This window comes from Canis aureus, chromosome 22 (genome assembly GCF_053574225.1).
Source record: "Canis aureus isolate CA01 chromosome 22, VMU_Caureus_v.1.0, whole genome shotgun sequence".
Lineage (NCBI taxonomy): Eukaryota > Metazoa > Chordata > Mammalia > Carnivora > Canidae > Canis > Canis aureus.
The window spans coordinates 15477698-15499452 of NC_135632.1; the positions used below are offsets into that span (position 1 = coordinate 15477698).

The 21755-nt window shown below is 49.0% G+C and overlaps 1 protein-coding gene and 1 long non-coding RNA gene across 17 annotated transcripts in view; one reads left to right on the forward strand and one right to left on the reverse strand.

Moving 5' to 3' along the window:
- Positions 1-12733, reverse strand: part of PXYLP1 (2-phosphoxylose phosphatase 1) — a 72389-nt gene extending 59656 nt beyond the window's left edge. The window contains exon 1 of one of the 5 annotated variants that reach the window (XM_077864921.1): positions 12646-12733. The gene's annotated coding sequence lies outside the window, so the exon portion shown is untranslated. Of the gene's footprint in view, positions 1-12223; positions 12283-12645 lie in introns of those variants that run through there. The other 4 variants (XM_077864929.1, XM_077864925.1, XM_077864922.1 and 1 more) reach the window with 4 other exon arrangements.
- A 460-nt stretch (positions 12734-13193) lies between these two features.
- LOC144293800 (uncharacterized) overlaps positions 13194-21755 on the forward strand; it is a 31378-nt gene continuing 22816 nt past the window's right edge. For 5 of the 12 annotated variants that reach the window (XR_013361107.1, XR_013361112.1, XR_013361114.1 and 2 more), the window contains exon 1: positions 13534-14437. This is a non-coding gene — a long non-coding RNA (uncharacterized LOC144293800). The other 7 variants (XR_013361111.1, XR_013361119.1, XR_013361110.1 and 4 more) reach the window with 6 other exon arrangements.

Sequence of the window (21755 nt, forward strand, 5' to 3'; positions counted from 1 at the left end):
TAATGCAACGTGAAACCTGATGTGTAAGAAAGATAAAATCAGAGTTTACTGGGAGGGGCCGGGTACCCCCAATGGGCAAAAGGAAGGTGCAGAAGGTGCAGAAGCCAGGGCTCTGGGAACGCCCTTAGGAAATGCACTGCACAGACAGATGGAGGAGGGGCCGTGTACTAGCTGGTCTGAGGGGGCTTCAAGGAAGAGGTAGAAACTGTTCCAGCTACAAGGGCAGGGGGGACACCAGTGGGCATGCTGGATGGTGGCTGGCATTTCAGAAAGGATAAAAAATGTACACAGCGGTGCAAAGGCAGAGGATACCCCTCCCTCCACTGTTGACAGATGACAGGCTTTACTCAGTCACTCACCAGTGAACAGGGTGGAGGATGAGGGAGCCACAGAAGGTTCCTGAACACATGCGTGACAGGCAGCAATACGGAAACATCACTCCCGAGCCGCTGATGGATACACTACTGCATATCCATCCCACTCAAGTTTATAGCAGGGCACCCGCAGCCAGGAAGGCAGACAATTCTCTGGGCCTTGGCATCTGGGGGCCTGCGGCTCAACGCTATCCAAATGCTGGCTTTTGCCAAGATTGTGCTGCATTTGGTCAGACTATCAGCCAGACAGGCTACGGGCCTTCCTCCAGTGCTATCCTGGAAGTCACCCACATTTCAAGGACAATGGGGCTAGGATCCCAAGTCACAGCTCACGGTGCTTCCCTGGAACTGAGATCAAGGCCTTTCATTCCACCACTTACCAGCTGCGGCACTCCAGGCGGGTTACTTAATCCCGCTGAGCTGGTTTCCTCACCTGTGAGTGGTGATTCGATGATTTATTCAACAAATATTTCCCAAACAACTATCTGCTATATGCCAAGCAGAGTTCTAGAAGCTGGGGATAAGTAGTAACCAAATCAGTCCAAAATTCTTCCCTCATGGAGCTTATATTCTAGTGGAATGTAAAATTACCCATTTCATGGGGCTGTGGAAGGGATTAGGTACTCCCTGAAAAGCATTTAGAGTATTAAGAATTCTGTATCTAATTCCAATGTGTGTATGGGATCAACCCCCTACCCCCATCACCAAGGAGTTCTTTGACACAGGCTGGGTGACCTACAGTTCAACTCAATTCTGACCCTACCTAACTGGGGATAACATCAAATCCCACAGATGAAGGCCTCGGCCCCACAAGACTGACCACATCCTCAGCACTTCAGAGGCCAACTGCAAATCCAGATGGTCACTTGTGCTTCTGACCAACTGGCAAACTGGAGGTTCCAACAACCTTCTCTTTGTTCAATTAATTTGCTAGGGCGGCCCACAGAACTCAGAAAAACATTTTACTTACTAGATCACCAGTTTATTACAAAAGGTTGGAACTCAGGAATAGCCAGATGGAAGAGGTGCAAGGGGCAAGGCATGTGTGTGGGAAAGGTCACATAGCTTTCATGTCTTCTCCCAGGGTGCCAGTCTCCCGCATCACCACGTGTTTGCCTTGGAAACTCTTAGAACCCATCCTTTTTGTGTTTCTACGGAGGCTTCATTACAGAAGCATGACTTGAAATCCTTGGGCCATTGACAACTGATTCAACCTCCAACCCCTCTCCCCTCCCTGGAGGTCTGGGGCCGCGACTGAGAGTTCTAACCTTCTAAACGCTTGGATGGTTCTCATGGCAACCAGCCCCCATCCTTAGGTTACCTGGGGGCTTTCAAAAGCTTCACTTCATTAACATAACAAAAGACATCTTTATTGGTCCCATCACAGGAAATTCCAGAGGTTCTAGGGGGTCTGTGCCAGAAACAAGGACCAACAAATCTGTTTCTTATTACAAAACTTATCACAGGTTGTAAGGATCCTCCTTTTCTTATTTTGTCATTATGCACATTTCCTACAGCCCTTAGCACCGAGAAGGCACCTGCTAAACAACAAGGAACTGGTCTAAGTTTCCTTCTATGGATAGAAATTTCCTTACCTGGAAACAAAGTGCCATACATTCAGCCCTGAGCTCAGACTAGCATGAAGGTTCCTCTCTGCACCCTACCCCCCAGCACCGTCAATTCCACCTTAATACACAGGACTGGGTAAGGAGAAAGAAGGAAACCACCCTGGGGCTATTCTTCCCCATGATGGCAGCGGACTGCTCTGCTAAACCTGGCACAGCCCTCATTTCCTGGGGGACTTGAGCAAACCTGTGGGCTGTGAGAGCAGGTCCCTTCTCAGGCAGCGCTTTCATCCTTCTCGCCTGGATGCTAAGACCCTCAACGACTGTGTGGCAGCATGAAAGGGGCCCAGAGAGGTGACCCAGCCTCTCCCGAGAGGCCAGCCGGTGGCAAGGCCAAATCTCACTTAGTGGATTTCAATGTGCTCACGGGGTGGGGAATAGGCACAGTCGGGCCAAATTCTGAGCCAAGTGGCCAGGAGTATTGGTATGAGTTGAAAGGAGAGGGAAAAAAATTGTAAACCAACTTTAGAATCTCATCCTTGGGGCTCCAAGAAAGTCCTTCAACAAAAATCTAGCTGCCACATAGCTTGATATGTAATGACAGTTTCAACTTTCCTCACCGACTCCAGGCTGGTGTTCTGGTGCCAGCCTCTATTTTTATAGCTTGAGTAATGCGGGCAAAGAACCAGACAAGAATCGGAAACAGGGACAGGGCAGGAGAGGTGATGGCACAAGTAACAGGCCCATATCCTACTGGATCTCCAACAGCAAACCCTTCAGGGCAGAGGCTGGGTCAGCAGCCAAGCCTTCCTCCGATTCCTGCCCCCCCTCTCCTGTAGTTTCATTCCCCTTTACAGCCCAGACTCGTGGGGATGATAGGGCCCTATCTGCTTTGTTTACCACTGTGTTAAATGAGTGAATGTCCACGCTACCCCACCCCAGGACTGGCACACTGGACTTACGCACCATTCCTCCTGAAACCCCACACGACCCCTCTCATAACTCAATGTCTGAATCCCTTTCACTCTCTTGGTCCAGGTGCCTTCTTGACCTGGTTAACTCCTGCTCATCTTTAAAAAAAAAAAAAAAAAAGATTTTATTTTATTCATGAGAGACACAGAGAGGCAGAGACAATAGGCAGAGGGAGAAGCAGGCTCCCCACAGGGAGCCCAATGCGGGACTTGATCCCAGGACCCCGGGATCACCACCAAAGCCAAAGGCAGATAGATGCTCAACCACTGAGTCACCAGTGCCCCAACTCATGCTCATCCTTAAATGCAGCTCAAAAGCCAGCTCCTCCTGGAAGCTTTCCCTGACCCCAATGCTAGGTGAGGCCCTCCCAACATGGGGCAACCATAGCCTTCCCATAAGACTCATCAATGCACAGGCTTGGGTCAGCTTCCTTCCTTAGCTAACAACCCCCCCCCCCCGACACCCCCCCCACCCCCCCACCCCCCCCACCCCCCCCCCCCCGCCCCGCACTAGATGGATGCAGGGCTGAGTACCAGCAGGTGCTCCGTAGGGGTGTGTAGGAAGAATGGGAGGGATAGAGGGAGGGAGGGCATCAAGAAAGATGCTGTGGATGGGGAAGCACCTGTCATTGAAGCCTACAACAAACTGAACAAGAACACTAAAACCCAGCAGATCAATGGATCATTGTCAATGCTTACTGAGAAAAAAATAGCAGGAAGTGGTTGGGGAAATATTTCTCAAATCATTGAAGTGGGAGGCAGAGGTCACTCTTTGCTGCATCCTCTCCTTTCCGGATGTGGGCTGGGTGCAGGCTGAAGGGGAAGGAAAACTTTGGAAGGCTAGATGAGTGGAGGCACTTAAAGGCTCACAGGCAAGGAGTGGTCATGGGCTTGGAGCTCCTCTGGCCTAGGGGTGCCGAAGGTCGTTTCTCCTGGGGTAATCTTCAATGGCTGAGGGGGATCAGTGATGACTCATTCCCATAAAGCTGTTAAGAATGTGTCCTGGGTCAAGAAACAGGGATCATAAGGACCTGCTACTGTCCTGCCGGCCTAGTCCCCAAAGGTAGGAAAAGAAGCAGGGATTTAAGACAGATAATCCAGGATTTAAGACAAGGCCAGAGCCTTCTTAACACAATATTTCCTTGTAAGACAGACACCCCGAGTTGTCCCTCATTATTCATTCCTTCTTCCTTGCTAAGAGAATTCTGATGGGGGGCGCGGTGTGGCAGAGATTGCTGGCTAATTATGAAACCCAACTCCTCTTCCTCCTAGGCACCGGATCACGTGCTCCAGCCTCTCTTGCAGGAGGTGTGGCCGTGTGTCTGAGCCCCCACCAGTGGAATGTCAGTGGAATTAAGTCACCACCTCCAAGCCTGGCCCCAAAATTCTCCCACACACCATCCTCCATGCTCCTTCCTCTTCTGATTGATGTAAAACAAGCATGGCAGTCTTAAGAGTCTGGGTCCCTTAATCACCTCTTGGAGGTGTATTCCCCACAGATTAGGAATCGCCATTTTGGATTTTGTGTGACCAAAAAGTAGACACTACCTTATTTGGGTCTTTAAGCATATCTGGGTTGTTTGTTTAGCAGTGCGCCCACCTAACTATTCTTGGCAGCAATGTGCCCTGCTAAACACTCACATGACCCTTTAAACTGAGAGTGGTCATATGACACATGAACAGTCAGGGGAAGTCTGCTAGAGGTTTTGGGGAAAATGTCTGCTTTCCTGATAAAAGGTATTGATGCTGTTGGTACCTGCTTTCTGCCACAATCATCTTGCCACTGTGAAGGACAGGCCAAGAAAACAATGGAAGCATCGGTCCAGACAGACAGCTGTTGAAACTAAAACTAGCAACCACCTACCTTTGGACATCATGTTATAGGAGAAAAATAAGCCATTATTTGCTTTAGCCACTAAAGCAGGGATTTCTGTTACTTGCAGTCAAAAGCAAACCTGATTGCTTTGCAACCACCCATTCATTCATTCACCCAGCCTTTACTGAGGCCTATTTCATGCCAGTCCCTGTGCTAAGGGCGGAAGAGTCAGAGACAGGCTGGATGTGGCCCCTGGCCTCCAGGAGCTCCCTAGCAAGCTGGGGAGACAGGTCCACAAGCAGACAACCCGCACACAGTGGGAGCAGATGCCGTCAGGGCACACAGTGTCCCAGGGGAGTGTGAGTGTTGAGTGGCAGGCGGGCATTGGGGCAACGAGTTCCCAACTCCCTTTCTGGCATTCAGCACACAGAGAAAACACTCCCCAAGCTAAAAAGCAAGTAAGAAGAACACACTATGCTCAACCAGGCCAACTGCAATTATTTACTGTATGTGGAGTTGTTACTATATGTTGCATCAATTAATGCAGCTGTTCTAAGATAATCAGCAGTCTTTTTTTTTTTTTTAAGATTTTATTTATTTATTCATGAGAGAGAGAGAGAGAGAGGCAGAAATACAGGCAAAAGGAGAAGCAGGCTCCATGCAGGGAGCCCGACGTGGGACTCGATCCCGGGTCTCCAGGATCACACCCTGGGCTGAAGGTGGTACTAAACCGCTGAGCCACCCAGGCTGCCCAAATAAGCAGTCCTTAGAGCAAGATGCAACAGAGGAGGAAATAAAAGATCATATGCCACTAACACAGAAATGCTGTAAATTAGATGAACCAGGCAGCCTTGCCGACATCCTCCTGCCTGCTGAATGTTAGTCATCTCCTCAAATACACCTTCTTTCTCGAAAAAGACATGGTCATTTTTCACCTCGAAGACAAGAGCCAAAATAAAATCAACTGTCTATGCCATGACCTTCAACCATAAATGTCCAGGCTCTGATTTCTGGGTCTGCGTTTCCATTAGGAATTGTGATGGAGACAGACAAATTGGCGACAAAAGATGACCCCATCTGGGAAATCAAGAGGCTACCAAGACCAGAAAAGTCAGAGCACTCTGTTTAACTCAGTTCTGCCAACATACAAACAAATGGTTTTCAAAAATGAATGACATTATTTGCTCTGTTTTTATTTTCCAAGCATGGGGCAAGTATTAAAAAAATAATAACATGACAAAACCTCATTTACTTCAAATTCCAGTAGTTTAAAAATGAATAAAAATAAGCAGGCTCCTCATTAAGAGAGCTGTCAGGTTTCCAGTCTGACTGCCAACTTATTCACATAAGAGCTCCAGTGCAGAGCCAAGGGTGTACCAATCACACTCGCACCAGGCAGAGGGGCTCACGTTCCTTAGGCGGCAATCCCAGGCTCTCTAATCCACGGCCCACGGCTAGAGCACCTTGCCAGGCCCTGATGGCTGGGGCTAGTCGGGCAGGCTTCCAGTGGGAGTTTCTTTGTAAGACACACAGAGCAAGTGAGGGACCTCTCTTCTCCAGAACCAGTTATTAAACCCAAAGCCTACTGGGGCACCTGGGTGGCTCAGCTGGTTAAGCATCTGACTTCAGCTCAGGTCATGATCTCAGGGTCCTGGGATCAAGCCCCATATCAGGCTCTATGCTCAGTAGGGAGTCTGCTTCTGCCTCTCTCTCCCCTTCTGCCCCTCCCCCTTCTTCCGTGCTCTTGTTCTCTCTCTCTCTCTCTCTCAAATAAATAAAAACTTAAGCAACAACAACAACAAAAAACAAGCCTATCAACACAGTTTCCCAGAGATCTTCACGGTTCTGGCTATGGCAGACAGGAGAAGCATAATCGTCTGGCCGCCTGCCTCTGGCAAGTCCCCTACCCACCCTGAGGAACAGCTGTGCCATTCCTCACTCAGAACCAGGTCCCTCATGGTATTGCAGGCTTCTAGGGCTGCTGAAAGACTAGTCCAGAGCCATGGCCAAGGCAGTAGGCTGTCCACCAGGACCAAGAACAGTGCTGGCAAATCAGGTGAGTAAATACTGAGTTTATGGTCTCTTATCACACTTCCCACTACCAACCTGAGGCCAAGAGTTATAGTGAAAAGATTAACAACCAGCATGTGTCAGACATAGGCCAATCAACTGCGTGCCTACCTTGAACAGCTGGCAAGGCCAAGTTACACCAGTGTGTACCTGCTGAAGATCATCAGCTCCCCCACCTGCCATAGTCAACCCTTTATAGGCCTGCCCTAGGCTCTCATGACCACAGTACGTGGCCAAGAGCCAGGTGAATGCCTGGGAAATGCCTGTACTACCCTTCATGTCCTTCACTGTGAACTTGAATATAGTGTCCTCTGTTCCAGGGGGACAGAAACTAGGTGTGTCTTGTCCATTCTCCTATATCCATCAACTCAGTGCAGCTGGCTGGCACCATAAACAGATTTTTAAGGAATTGTAACAACAACGAATATTTTTAAAGCCGACCGTGTGCTAAGCACCGTTCTAAGTCCTCATCAAGATATCTCACTTCAGCCTTACAACACTAGCCTCTCAATTTTCATCATCATCGTCTCAATTTTACAAATGAAGAAACCGAGGCACAGAGAGCTTAAATAACTTGCCCAAGTGTACAGAGCCAGTAATGGCAGATCCAGGATTCAAAGCTAGCCTGGCTTCAGAGTGAAGAGTCTACACTCTCCACTCCTGCACTAGTGTGAATATACAGACTCAGGTACTCCAGTATTAGGAAGTCATCACTAGAGAGAACCTCTGAAATCCACAAACCCTGAGAAATCCTTCCAGGAAGTTTCTGGTGGTGCTAATCATACATTGTTTTTGTCTCTTTGACCTGTAGAACATTTTAAAGAAAGCCTACTTTTACCCCCTAAGCAGGAGACTACCTATAATTTTCAAATAACTATGTAGCCACATTTGGTTATCAAGCAACTGCAGCAGGAATATCTAGGTTTACATAGTATTTCCCTGCTCAAAAGTTGAGCCTCTGAAACTCTCGGTGGTCCCCTGTTCCCATCTCTAAGACCACAGACTTGCTGGAAGGATTGAAGGAGATCATGGACTCAGTCGCCCATTTATATGGTAAGGTACTGCATAAGCATAATGTTTCATCACATTAGTATATTTTAACAAAATGACTGATTAAAATTTCTATACTCACCAGAATTCCATACTTGTCTATACTTCTATGGAGGTTCCTATTTATATCTCTGCACATTTTATTTTATTTTATTTTATTATTATTATTATTATTTTTTATGATAGTCACACAAAGAGAGGCAGAGACACAGGCAGAGGGGGGAGCAGGCTCCATGCACCGGGAGCCCGATGTGGGATTCGATCCCGGGTCTCCAGGATCACGCCCTGGGCCAAAGGCAGGTGCTAAACCGCTGCGCCACCCAGGGATCCCTCTCTGCACATTTTAATAACGAAGTTTAAAAGTCAGTAACTTATTTTTATAAGATGGTGTCCCTCCATTATTATTTTTGAGCTTCCAGACATCTCTACTATAATAACATTCCTCCACCTTAATCCAACTGCTTCTTTCATTTGAGAAGCATAAAAGAGTTAACAAGGCGGTAAATGCTTTATTCTAACTTCAGATTTTCCTATATTAGATGACAAAATTAGCAAGCAAGAGCTTCATTTTCTTTTATAATTTAAAAGCTCAAAATGATACGGCTGTATCTCTGAAGGCCTAATGTTTGGTATTGGATCCAAGAATGAGGGAGGTCTAGGAAAGTAAATTGTGGTTTTGCTAGTTGGAAAGACACATGTCTCCTTCTAATTGAGGGGTAGGATGGATAGTATTCAAACTATTTGTAAATTCGGTGTAAATTATGACTCTAACCACAAATGAGCAGAGAGGAAGGGAGTGTGTGTGGGGGGGTGTCAAAACCAGGTGCAATAATGCTCATCTTAGTTTATTTTTTTTTAATTTTATTTATTTTATTTTATTTTTTTTAGTTTGTTTTTTAAAGCTCTGGTTTCCACGCTCTTGATTCCGGCTCTCTCTAAGGAAGTCAGTTATACACAGAGGCACAGAGTGGTAAGCACATGACCAAGGATGCCCCCTAACATGCAAACATGAATGTATAAGTTGGGGAAGTGACTGGGCAAATAGAATTTTTAAGTTCCTACTGTTATTTGAGTTCCCCAAATTCTCTTTCCACCCCAGCACAGAGGCAGTTCCAGTGCTGTGTGTCGTGCAGGAGGAAGAGACCGGGCACAGGGTGGAGGAGGGAGCGTACATGGATGAGCCAGCCAAGAGCATGTGGGAAAGGCTGCCTCCTGGATGCAGGAATGACTCCACCAGGCTCCTCCAAGTTCATTTTTCAATCATTTTATCTTTTTAATCATGTCTCTTCCCTCCATGCTCCTCTCTTCATTACCGACTGAACCATTCCTTTCCAAAAGCCAGGAGTCTCCCCAGCCAAGGCCCAATAATGCTCAGAGCAGCCTCCCGGTTCTGGGGGTGGAGGTGAGCAGGCTGGAGTCTGTGGCTCAGTTAGATAATCCTGACCCTCCTGCCTTCTGAACTCAGGGCACTCTGTGAGTCATTCCTGGTCCACAGGTGCCTCCTCGTGGCTGCCTGGCAGGATCTGCAAGGCTGAGGGTCTTCAGCAGGCCTTAATCCATCTGTCAGGCTACCCAGCAAGTTCAAGAAAGGACCCTGGAAGGCTGCTTCTGTCAAAAGGCACCATCCTATCAGAAGGCAGCTGTCACCTCTTCTTCACCCCCCATATAAGGGTGCACAGACCCTGCCAGCTGTTTATCCTTTTCCACTCCTCTCTGCTCCCCACTCAGCATCTCAGGTATGAGGTGACTCCCCAGAGCCAAACCCCAGACCAACACCACTCAAGCCATTTCCAAAGGGGCACAACCCTCCCTTCAAAACCTGGGCTCTCCCACTTTGCTAAGGCCAGCGCCTTCTAGAAACCAGAACAGTGGGCCCAGCAAACCATATTTCAGATTACTGTGGCGGCTATTCTTCCCATCTCAGTGACTCTGCTCCTGATGGTCACTCGTCTACCAGAATGTGCGCACCTGTCCTTATCCACCAACCAAAAGCCTTGACCCTTCTGTTTTTCCAGGACCCTTGATAGCCTCCCATCCTTTTCCCTACCCACCTTGGGATAGCAGGCACCACCACCCTCTTCACCCTCTCCCTCTCTGTCTCACTCACAAACTGCAGGCATTAATTAAGCCTCTTCTAGAAAACAGATTTTCACCAGCAGTGGGAATTCTGGGTAAGAGCCAGACCCAGAGACAGAGACAGTCTGGGTAAGAAAGATAAGCCCTTGACAACCCCAAACCTGTGGGCAGTACAGGTTCTCACATCCAAGGAACACTCTGAACGCCAGCCCTTCCTGGATTCCCAACAATAGATGGCATGAGGCACTCCCACTCCGTCAGCCTCTGGTTGCACTCCCCTGGGCTGGCCTTTGACAGAGGCTGAAAAGCTGGACTTTGCTCAATGTGTCAGTGGGTCACAACCACCTCTGACATACAGAAACGTCATCATAGAACACCAGCATCTCCCCTCCCCCCCAAACCCCCAGAGCTGCAAACCATATTGCCAGCAATGAGAAGTGGTACTCTCAGTTCTCCATGGGAAAGTTCTCTGGAGTGGACAGCAACCACTGGACTGAGGATGGTGCAATCTGAAGCAACTGGCAGGGCTCTGCAAGTGACACCTGGTCTCCCTGAGTGCTTCCTCCCATCACAGACAGGGATGAGGGATGCCTTGAGGGGGTGTGGCTTAGGCCACAGCTCAGAGGGTCTTATAGGTCAAGCTCTGCAGGCCTCATTCACTCAGCAAACAGCCTTAGGTCACCAGAGTGCCCCCCACTTCCTCACCCCAATTCTAGGATAAGGACAATTCATTTCCTTCATGGAGTTCCCAACGAGGTTAGAGACACACCTACCAGAGCCTGACCCATTAACTGAGCTCTCTGCCCCAAATAGGCATGAAAATGAGTTTCTCTCCCTTCCTCTCTCTCTCTCAAAATAAATAAATAAATAAATAAAAATAAAAATAAAAAAGAGAGTTTGTCTCCAGTGACATTCCGTACTTTAAAAACAATCGATCAATTCAAGGATAATGTTTTGAAAACAGAGCAGCACAATGGAAAAAAATGTAAGTCATGGACTTGGACTAGATTCAAGAGGGGGATCCATTTTTTCCCTCAACACTAGTACTTATCACTTAAAGGGTGCCAGGCTGGGTGCTGACAGAGACGGCTCCAGCCTGAAGGCACTCCTGGCCAGTGGGGCAGCGGGCAGTCAACAACTCACCACCCAGCAGTACCATGAGGACAGAGCAGATGCCCGCAGCAGTCTCTGGGCACTCAGAGGGAGCCCACTGTGCCCCCGGACGACCTTGGGCTAATGACTTATTAATTCACTCTTCAACGCTGAAAGAATACTGAGCCGATTCCTATTCGGGCTAATCAATAGGAACAAAAAAGTCACTGATCCTGCAGCTTCACAGACGCTCCGAGTGCTGGGCTGCGAGAGGCCAAGGGGCCCATCCCGGCCCGGGTGCCCCACCGCAGCAGCCTCCGGGGCATCAGCAGGGCGGGCTGGCCAGGAGTTAATCCTGGAAGCCAAGAATCCCCCACGCGTCCTTTCTCTGAAACAGGCAATTAATTTAAGCCAAGACTTAATGGAAGCCAGAAGGGCCGGGGCAGATTCAGGCGCTGGCTTTCAGGCCGCGACCCATACATCTCCACCTCCCTCTGGGGAACCCGAGGCTTCTCAAACCATCTGCTTTAACCTCGCTTCCCACAGATGTCCACCGAGCACCAGCACCTCCGAGGAGGAGCAGCTGCCCAGCTCCCCGTTTGCAGTCAGGTCACGTTTACAAGGCTGGGCCGGGCAGGGTCGGCTCTGCACTCGGGTTCACCCGGGGGGGGGGGGTGCAAAAAGCTCTGCAAAAAGCGACCAATGTCCCCAAGTTGCGAAGCCCTTCCGGGCCCCGCCGGCCGTCCACCCCACGCCTCCCCACGCGTGCCGATCGAAGCCCGCACATCCCCCGATTCCACTTTTTGAAAGCCTGCGGAGAAAGCCCCCTCGCGTGCCCAGGAAGGCCCGGCCGCCGCGGGGAGGGGCCGCGAGCAGCGCAGCGACGCGGGAAACATGGCTCCGCGACCGCCCGCACCGCTCGTCCTCTAAGCAGCCACAGGTACAACCTGAAAGACCGCTGCTGCCACAAGGAGAGCCACCTGCTCGAGGCCAACTCCGTGTCTGTGCGTGTGACAAAGAGGAGACCGCGACCGACGAGCAGAAGCAACGCCGCGGGGGGGGGGGGGGGCTGAGCCCCGCGGGGTCCCCCCCCCCGGCACCCGGCACCGCAGCCCGCGCGGGGTCCCCGGACTCCCTACTCCCTGCGGCGCGGGGCGCGGGCGGCGGGGCCGCCCCCCAGAGGCCGCCAGGAGGCCGCCGCCCTCTCACCTGGAGGCCGCGGGTCGGGGATCCCGGGAGCGGGAGCTCGGGCTGGAAGGAGGCGCAGGAGCGCGCGGGGCCGGCGGGGCGGGCGGGGCGGGGCGGGGGCTGGAGCCGCCGGGGGGGGGGGCGAGGGCTCCCGGGTCGTCGCGATGGTGACGGGGGTGCAGAGGCTCGGAGACGCGGGGCTGCGCGGAGTCGGCGGGGCGGGGGGGGCCTGGGCGAGAAGGCGCGAGTCGGGCGCTGGGGTTTGCGGCGGGAGCGGGAGTGCAGGGGGGGACGCGGCTGCGGGGTTCGGAGCCCGCCCCGCCCCCCGCGCTACTCTCCCACCGGAGACCCTGCCCGCGCGCCCCGGGCTCCGCGCGTCCGCGGGACCCCCCGGGGCTCGATCACCCCCGCCTGCCCGCCGCGAGCCTCCGCCTCCCACTCACCTTCCTCCATGGCCCCGGCCCGGCTCCGGGCCCCGCTCCGCCGCTGCGCGCCCGCCGCCCGCTCGGCCCGGTGCGGGGGGAGGCGAGGGCGGCGCGCCCCGACCGCCCGGCAAGCCGCAGCGCCCCCTGCCGGCCCCGCGCCGCCCCGCGCCCCGCGCCCCGCGCCCCGCCGGGCGCCCTCGAGCTCCGCCCCGGAGGCGGCGATGCGGGGCGGACCCGCCCGGAGGAGGGCGCGGGAGGGTTTGCGGAGAGGACGCTGCCCCGGGAGCCCGAGCCGGCCCGCGGAGCGCGGGGGGGCCGAGGCCGGGTCACGGGCATCCCGGGCGCGTGGGCAGCGCGCGCCTCCCGCAGCCGCACTTGGCCTCGGGGGCTGCGCGCGCGCACGGGCCGGCCTGCGCCCCGCGTCCTCGGCGGCCGGGATGCGCGCGTGCCGGAGGCCCCGGCCGCCGGGGGACCCCGACCGTGCACCCGAACCCTCACGACTCCTGCCCCCCCCCCCCCCCCCCCCGCCTTCCTCCCGTCTCCCTTCCGGCACCGACCACATCCGGCCGCGTGTGCCAACCGTAGACCTGCAGGCGCCCGGGGCAGTCGCGGCCGCCAAGCCCCGGCCTCGCCCCTGCCCCCTGCCCGGGCCGGGCCGCCGCGGTGCCCCCCGCGCTGGAAGCAGAGCCGCGTAACGGGGACGCCCGCGAGGCGTGTGGTTGACCCCGACGAGATCCAGCCCGGCTGGCTCATTTCTGTCCAGTGCTGGATTCCAGCTGGTGGGAAGAACCAACGTGTTTTCTCTGTGGGAGATGATCTCACCAACTATGCCTGTCGGGCTTTTGGTGCCTGTGACCCCCGTGTCCTAGCACAGCTGGCCTTGAACAAAACACACTGTGAGTGTTTCACTCCTCTTCCCTTTCAAGAAGCCCTTTCTGGGGGAGCTCCTCGTTTGGCCTCTCCCTTCCCCCGTGTACTGATGGCTCCTACACTGTAGCACACCCAGATATTCTATCCATGTCTCTGCCCGTTCTCTGCTTTTCTGTTTAGAACTGCTCAGAATTTCCCACACCAGAGCCTTCTGCTCCCACTCCCAACCCCATCTATCCCATGTGGTGTCATCACTCCCCAGCCCATCCAGGATGCCTTCCTCCCCCTGAAGGCTCACGGTCCACTGGGTGTTTGCTTCCACACTCGGCTAGCCTACCCTTCTCACCTCATTCCTGTGACACCCCTGCCATCCTGACTCCTTCCTGCCCCGACTGGCACACAACCCCTTCCATTCATGAAGCCAGGGCCACGTATCTCTCATGAGAAAAATCTTTTCGCTGAGCCTGGAGCATCACCCCCGACTCACCTGGTTCTCAGTCTACCCATCCCACCCAGCACCCCTCCTGCTGACTGTCCTCACACTGATTCCCGACCCCGCTCCTTTGCTGGCGCTTGTCTCCCTCCACTCACATGGATTAAGAGCACATTCTGCTGTGAATGACAGACAGTGCAATTCCCACTTCCTTAAACAAATAGACAAAAAGAATTGGTTGGCTTATGTAAATGAAAAGCCCAGGCACTGCTGCCTCAGGTCTGGATTTAGTTCTAGACACTGAAGAATCCAGAGAGTCGCCATCTCTCAGCTTTGCTTCCTTCTGCATGGGACCCCAGCAGATCCAGGCTCACAACCTCACAGCAACAAGTCCAGCAGAGAAAGAGCTTCTCTTTGTCAACCATCCCACCAGGCCTTGGGCCTGGCTCTCATCAGCAGGAGTGGGCCACCTGTCCCTCCTGTTCTCCCAGCCACCGTGACCTCGAGGTAGGTTGGTTTCCTCTCCGTCTCTCAGCTGCCTTCTTGTCCCCCACAGGGAATATGTGGGTGCTCCTGGATCCCTTCTCCGCCACAGGGGGGCAAAGGTGACAGATCCTGATGGTGATCGGGAGCCATTTCCGTGAAATATGATGCACCACCACTTCACTTTGGCATATGGCATTCTGGGGCAGAGTTCCAAAGAGGAAGTAGGCACAGGATCTCTCTGCTTTCATCTTTCTCCTTAACCTGCTGGGATTTCTTTTTCTTTTCTTTCTTTCTTTTTGTTTTTTTTTTTAAAGGTTTTATTCATTTAATAATGGGAGACAGAGAGAGGCAGAGACATAGGCAGGGAGCCTGCTGCGGGACTCAATCCCAAGACCCAGGATCATGACCTGAGCCAAAGGCAGATGCTCAACCACTGAGCCAGCCACCCAGGCACCCTAGGATTTCTGTTGTCATACCATACCTCTTCCTAGATCAAGACTTGGCACAGAGGTGGCCTCAGGCCCCTCAGGGAACTTGGGCATCATGTTCTCCTTAGACTCATCACCTCCAGTCTCTTTCCTCACATTGCCCATTCCCTGAGGACTTCCATGCCACCTTCCATTCTGGAGGAGGTATCCCCTTCTTCCTGCCTGTGGACTTTAGTTCTGAGTGGTACCCATGCTGCCCTGCTTCTAGGACAGCAACACCTCATGGCTGAGCTTTATGGAAGAAGGGCTGTAAAGAAAGAAAAAGAAAAGATTCCTATGGGAAAAAAATATATGAGGAAATAATCTCAAGACCATTATTCCCATTCAACCTCTTTCCTTTGTGGTTGCTGAGGGGACAGGATGTCATCGGCTTAAAGCAGCCAGTGGTCATCTGGCCAGCACCTGGGGAAGCTGTACCAGAGATTGTAGCTGACAGAGAGGGAAGCAGAATTGAGAGGCAGCTTTCTGTCATGCCTGAAACCAGGACCTGGATTTTTTCAATTACATTGTCTAATAAATCCCCCACATCCCCCCAACAAGTTAGAATTAGATTTTCTGTCACTTGCAAGCAAAAAGTCCTGAGTACTACAAACCCATAGCACAGTGCCTGGCACGTTGGTTCCCACAGAATAGGAACTGATAAATAACTGTCGTTATTTATCTGATAGAGGAGCAAGTGATGCCCAGTGAAGAGTGTAAAACAGAGTAGAGATGAAAATGTGTGATGCCATCGGTTCACAACTTTGGTCCCCCCCCCCTTTTTTTCCCAGTCTGTTCCTTTGTCCTTTCCCCATACGTCTTGGCCCACAGGGAAACTATCCAAATTCAGTGAAAGCTGAACCCATCCATCTTATAAAAACAGTCTCAGGCTCCCCCAAGTTATGAATATTCTGCTAGGCAGCTGCCATTTGCTGAATGAATATTCTGCTGACATTTGCTGCCATTTCACACAAGCAATCCCTGCCCAGACCAAGAGCAGCCAGGAGCAGGTGCCCATCTTTAGTTCAGTTTCAATTCATTAAGCAAAAATTGAACAAATATTTGTCCAGCCGCCTTTGTCTTGCACTGAAGCCTTAGAAAAACAGTGGGCTACTACCTCACCCTTAAGGGAACTTAACTACAGGGGAAGGCAAGTAGTCTAGGACAGAAGCTGAGATAAGATAACAATACCAGAGGAGGGGGTGGGTGGTTTATTTACACCGGGTCCTAAGTTCCAAAGGTCTGCTGCCTGCAATCCTGCCTTCCAACAGAATTATACATCCATACAAAATACTTCCCTTGTGCCCACCACTGTATCTAGGTTACAAATATTATGTTTAAATTCCATTTATCATAGGTTTCAGTTCTCTGATGATTAAAGGACTGCCCGTTCACCGTAGAAACTTGGAAAAATACACAGGATGCAAAAATAAACACGGAAATAAAAAATATCCATAATTTATTTCTGTCGATGACTCTAGCACAGAATATCAAACTAGGCCACCGAGAGAGGAGATTGTCCGATGCAAGCTTCTACCTCGCTGCTGACAACACCGGGCCTCAGGAGATAAATATCTTACAAAAGGCTAAAGGTCATTTCAGAGGTTCTTGCAAAAGTGTTGTACTCTCCCTAACACTTGCATATTTAAAAAAAAAATGCAGTGAGAGCCTCTCAGCTTCAGGGTGGTCTGTTCTCTATTATTTATGTATGCATGATTCATTTTACCGCTGCAATCCCTTCTCCCTGCCGCAGGCTTATTATATAAACCCCTTCCCCTCCTGAGAGCAGCTAGGGAGGGCAAATCCATTTGACCATCTATCTGGGTGAAATTTAATTAGAAAGGCAAATCTGGACGAACAGAGCACAAAATAACCACGTTAACTAAAAATAAGAGATGGCTCTGAACCTGACCTAGCGCCAAAAAAGATCACAAAGAACTGAAGTAATTTGTTGAATCATAGATCTAAATACTCATTTTTGTCTTCTAAACGCTGAGCTCAACTGAAAGATGTTTCTAAGAAAAAAAAGGAAACAAACAAGCACTAGATGAACTCATATGAATGTCATTTAGAAATCATAAAGGGACAACAAAGATTCTGGCAATCTATTTAATCTGCCAGTGTCTGGCACATATTTCATAAAACTTGGATGAATGGGGGCGCCTGGGTGGCTCATTTGGTTAAGCATCTGCTCAGGTCATGATCCTGGGGTCCTGGGGTGGAGCCCCGCATCTGGCTCACTGCTCAGCAGGGAGCCTGCTTCTTCCTTTTTCCCTCTGTCACCCCCTCCCCCTGCTTGTGCTCTCCCTCTCTGTCAAAAAAAAAAAAAAGGATGAATGGATGAATGGACCAAGAGTCCCTCCCTCTCAGTTAGAAGCCAATCAGGGGACAAGAGAAAGGAGCCTGGTGAAGCTTTCTATGGTCTCATGGGGTTCGTGTTCCTGAGAGAGGTGGGACCACGTAACACCCCAGACTTCCAGTGAAGACCCAAAACAGAAAAGATGGAAGCTAGGAAAAAGCCTTGAAATGCCAAAAGAGGGGGACCTGGGTGGCTCAGTGAGTTGAGCGTCTGTCCTCCGCTCGTGATCCTGGGATCCTGGAATCGAGTCCCACATCGGGCTCCCTGCTCAGTGGGGAGCCTGCTTCTCTTTCTCCCTGCCCCCTGCTCCTGCTCTCTGTCTGTCTCACATAAATAAATAAAATCTTAAAAATAATAAATAAAATGCCAAAAGAGGGGTGCCTGGGTGGCTCAGTCAGTTGACCAACTCTTGGTTTTGGCTCAGAGCTTGGGGTCATGATCTTAGGGTTGTGGGATGGAGCCTCAGGTCAGGTTCTGTGCTCATAGCTGGAAATTCTGTACCTCTCCCTCTCTCTTCTCCTCTGCTCCTCCCCACACCACCCCCCCACCCCGCAGTGCATGCTCTCTCTCTCAAATTAAGAAAAAAAATGCCGAAAGAAAGTCATTGCCAATGGAGAATTCTGTGCCCAAAGAACAGGGGACTAAGAACAGTCAGCTTGTCCAAAATCATGGTGACAAAAGGGGAGATCTGGAACTAGAATCAAGGCTTCCTGAACATTTCAGGGTCCTTTTCACTGAACTAAGGTGGGTTGTTTTTTTGTTTTGTTTTATTTTGCTCCATAGATATGTCTTAAAGCACTGATGAAAAGAAAACAAGACATCTCAATATTATTTAGAGAGGAGATGAAAAAGTTTATCTTCAGTTTGATTTTTTTTTTTTTTTTTTTTGGAAATTGCATTCCAAAGCCAGTTGGGGTCACCCATACTCTCTCTCAACGTACTCAGGTTACTTATATTTTTTAACACTGGCTGAGTTGACTTGGGTTCTGAGATTCTTTGCCTCCAGCCCAGGATTCTCTGCTGAGCAACAGACAAGAACATCCAATATTTGTTCAGTGATTCCACCTGAATCTCCACAAACTCCACCATGTTTTTTTTTTTTTTTTTTTAAAGATTTTATTCATTTATTCATGAGAGACACACAGAGAGGGAGAAGCAGGCTCCTCACAGGGAGCCTGATGTGGGACTCCATCCCGGGACTCAGGAATCACGCCCTGAGCTGAAGGCAGATGCTCAACCACTGAGCCACCCAGGTGTCCTACAAACTCCACCATGTTAAAAGGGAAAACTTTGTCTGATGTTCAACCTGGTGTTTCCTGTCTAGGGAATAACACATCAGCCACTTTCCCTAGTGTGAAAACTAGAGCTTGGGAGGCATCCCTCTCTCCCTCATCCCTACATCTACCTTTTCCAGCTCTTGTTAATCATACCCTGTTTAAATATTCCCCGCATTTGCCCACTGTGGTTCTCCCCATCATTGCCATCGTCCAAATCACACATCTGCTTTCTATCAGTAGAGAGTAGTTTGCGCTTTCTAGAATTTGACGTAAATTAAACCATACAGAATGCATGCTTTTTGTTTTGTTGCTGGCTTTTTTCACTTACTTAGCATAATTATTTTGACATTCAGCCATTCTAATGTGTGTATTTTTTTTAAAAGATTTTATTTATTTATTCATAGAGACAGAGAGAGAGGCAGAGACACAGGCAGAGGGAGAAGCAGGCATCATACAGAGAGCCTGACGTGGGACTTGATCCAAGGTCTCCAGGATCATGCCCTGGGCTGCCAGCGGCGTTAAACCCCTGTGCCACCAGGGCTGTCCTAATGTGTGTATTAAAAATTCATTCTTTTTCTTGTTGAATGTTATTCCCTTTTAAAGATATACCACAATTTGTTTATCAATTCACCTTCCAATGGACATTTGCATTGTTCCCAGTTTGGGCTATTACAAATAAACCTGCTATAAACATTTGGGGACAAGTATTGGTACTTGTATTAGTGGGCACACATTTTTTTGTATTGGTACTTGTATTAGTGGGCACATGTTTCCTTTTTTTTTTTTTTTTTTTGTTTTCTTTGATTTTAGGTAACTGTCTAGATATGGTGTGGCTGGGTCATATGGTAGGCATATGTTTAACTTTTTTTTTTTTTAAGTAATCTCTGCACCCAACATGGAACTTGAACTTACAACCCTGAGATCACAAGTCCCATGCTCTACTAACTGAGCTAGCCAGGTGCCCCCATGTTTAACTTTTAAAGAAACTGCCAAATTGTTTTCTACAGTGTTTATATCATTTTACATTCTCCAGCAGTATATCAAAATTCCTGCTGCTCCATATTCTTACCAACGCTTGCTACATATGATCAGTACTTGAAATTTTAGCCATTCTGGTGGGTCTGTAGTAGTATCTCACTGTGGTTTAAATTTGCATTTCACCAGTGTTTAAAGATGTTGAGCATCTTTTCATGTACTTATATGCCATTTGTATATTTTCCTTGGTGAAGTGTCTGTTCAACCTTTAACTTATTTAATTGGGCTGTTTGTCTTATTATTGGGTCATGATTGTTCTTTATGTATTTTAGACACAAGTCTTCGTCAGACATACATTTTGCAAACAATTTCTCCAAGCCTATTTTTTTTCCAAGCCTATTGTTTGCATTTTAATTTTCATAACAATGTTTTTTAAAGGCAACATTTTTTTATTTTGATGAAGCTTAATTTGTTGATTTTTTACTTCTTAGTTCTTGATTTTTGTGTTCTCTTTAAGAAATCTTTGCCAAACCCAGTGCCAGTAGGATTTTCTCCTAACTTCTTCAGAAGTTTTACCTCTTACATTTAGGTCTATGATCCATTTCAAGTTAATTTTTGTAGAGAGTGTGAGGTCAGAGTGGAGGTTGAAATTTGCATATGATTTCCAATTGTATTGTCATCATGTGTAACCATTATCCTTTCCCTATTGATTTGCCTGGGCACCTTTGTTGAAAATCAATTGTTTTATACATGTTTGTCTATTTGTGACCTCTATACTCTGTTCCATTATTTTGTATATCTATCTTTATGGCAGTACCACACAGTCTTTATTATAGGAGTTTTGTTTTTTTTTTTTTTTTAAGATTTTACTTATTTATTCATGAGAGACACCCAGAGAGAGAGAAAGGCAGAGACACAGGCAGAGGGAGAAGCAGGCTCCATGCAGGGAGCCTGACGTGGGACTCAATCTGGGGTCTCCAAGATCACACCCTGGGATGAAGGTGGTGCTAAACCGCTGAGCCACCCAGGCTGCTCGTTCTTTCTTCCTTCCTTCCTTCCTTCCTTCCTTCCTTCCTTCCTTTCTTTCTTTCTTTCTTTCTTTCTTTCTTTCTTTCTTTCTTTCTTTCTTCTTTCTTTTCTTTCTTTCTTTCTTTCTTTCTTTCTTTCTTTCTTTCTTTCTTTCTTTCTTTCTTTCTTTCTTTCTTTTTTCCAAGATTTTACTTATATAATAGCTTTATAATGAGTTGTATTTATTTTATTTTATTTTTATATTGATTGATTTTGTTACTAAGCTTTTTTTTTTTTTATTGGAGTTCAATTTGCCAACATATAGCATAACACCCAATGCTCATCCCGCCAAGTGCCCCCCCTCAGTGCCCATCACCCAGTCACCCCACCCACTTCCCCTTCCACTACCCCTTGTTCATTTCCCAGAGTTAGGTGTCTCTCATGTTTTGTCACCCTCACTGATATTTTCACTCATTTTCTCTCTTTTCCCTTTATTCTCTTTCACTAATTTTTATATTCCCCAAATGAATGAGACCATATAATGTTTGTCCTTTTCCGATTGACTTATTTCACTCAACACAATACCCTCCAGGTCCCTCCACATCGAAGCAAATAGTGGGTATTTGTCATTTCTAATGGCTGAGTAATATTCCATTGTATACATAAACCACATCTTCTTTATCCATTCATCTTTCGATGGACACCGAGGCTCCTTCCACAGTCTGGCTATTGTGGCCATTGCTGCTATAAACATTGGGGTGTAGGTGTCCCGGCGTTTCACTGCATCTGTATCTTTGGGGTAAATCCCCAACAGTGCAATTGCGGGGTCATAAGGCAGATCTATTTTTAACTCTTTGAGGAACCTCCACACAGTTTTCCAGAGTGGCTGTACCAGTTCACATTCCTATAATGAGTCTTAATACTAGGTAGCACAATCCTCTGATTTTGTTCTTCTTTTTCAGAATTGTTTTGTTTTAGATCTTTTCCATTTCCATATAAATTTTAGAATCAGCTTGTGAATTTCTACAAAACACTTGCTGGGAATTTTATTGGGATTACATCAAATGTATAGATCATTTTGAGGAGGTTGAAGAACTTAATATGAAGTCTTCTGAAACATGTGCACCATATTTATTTAGGTCTTCCTTACTTTCTCTGACAATGTTTTATTGTTTTCAACGTATAGGTGTTATACACAGTTTTTGTTGAATTTACCGCCAGTGGTCCCATATCTTTAATGCTGCTATAAATGG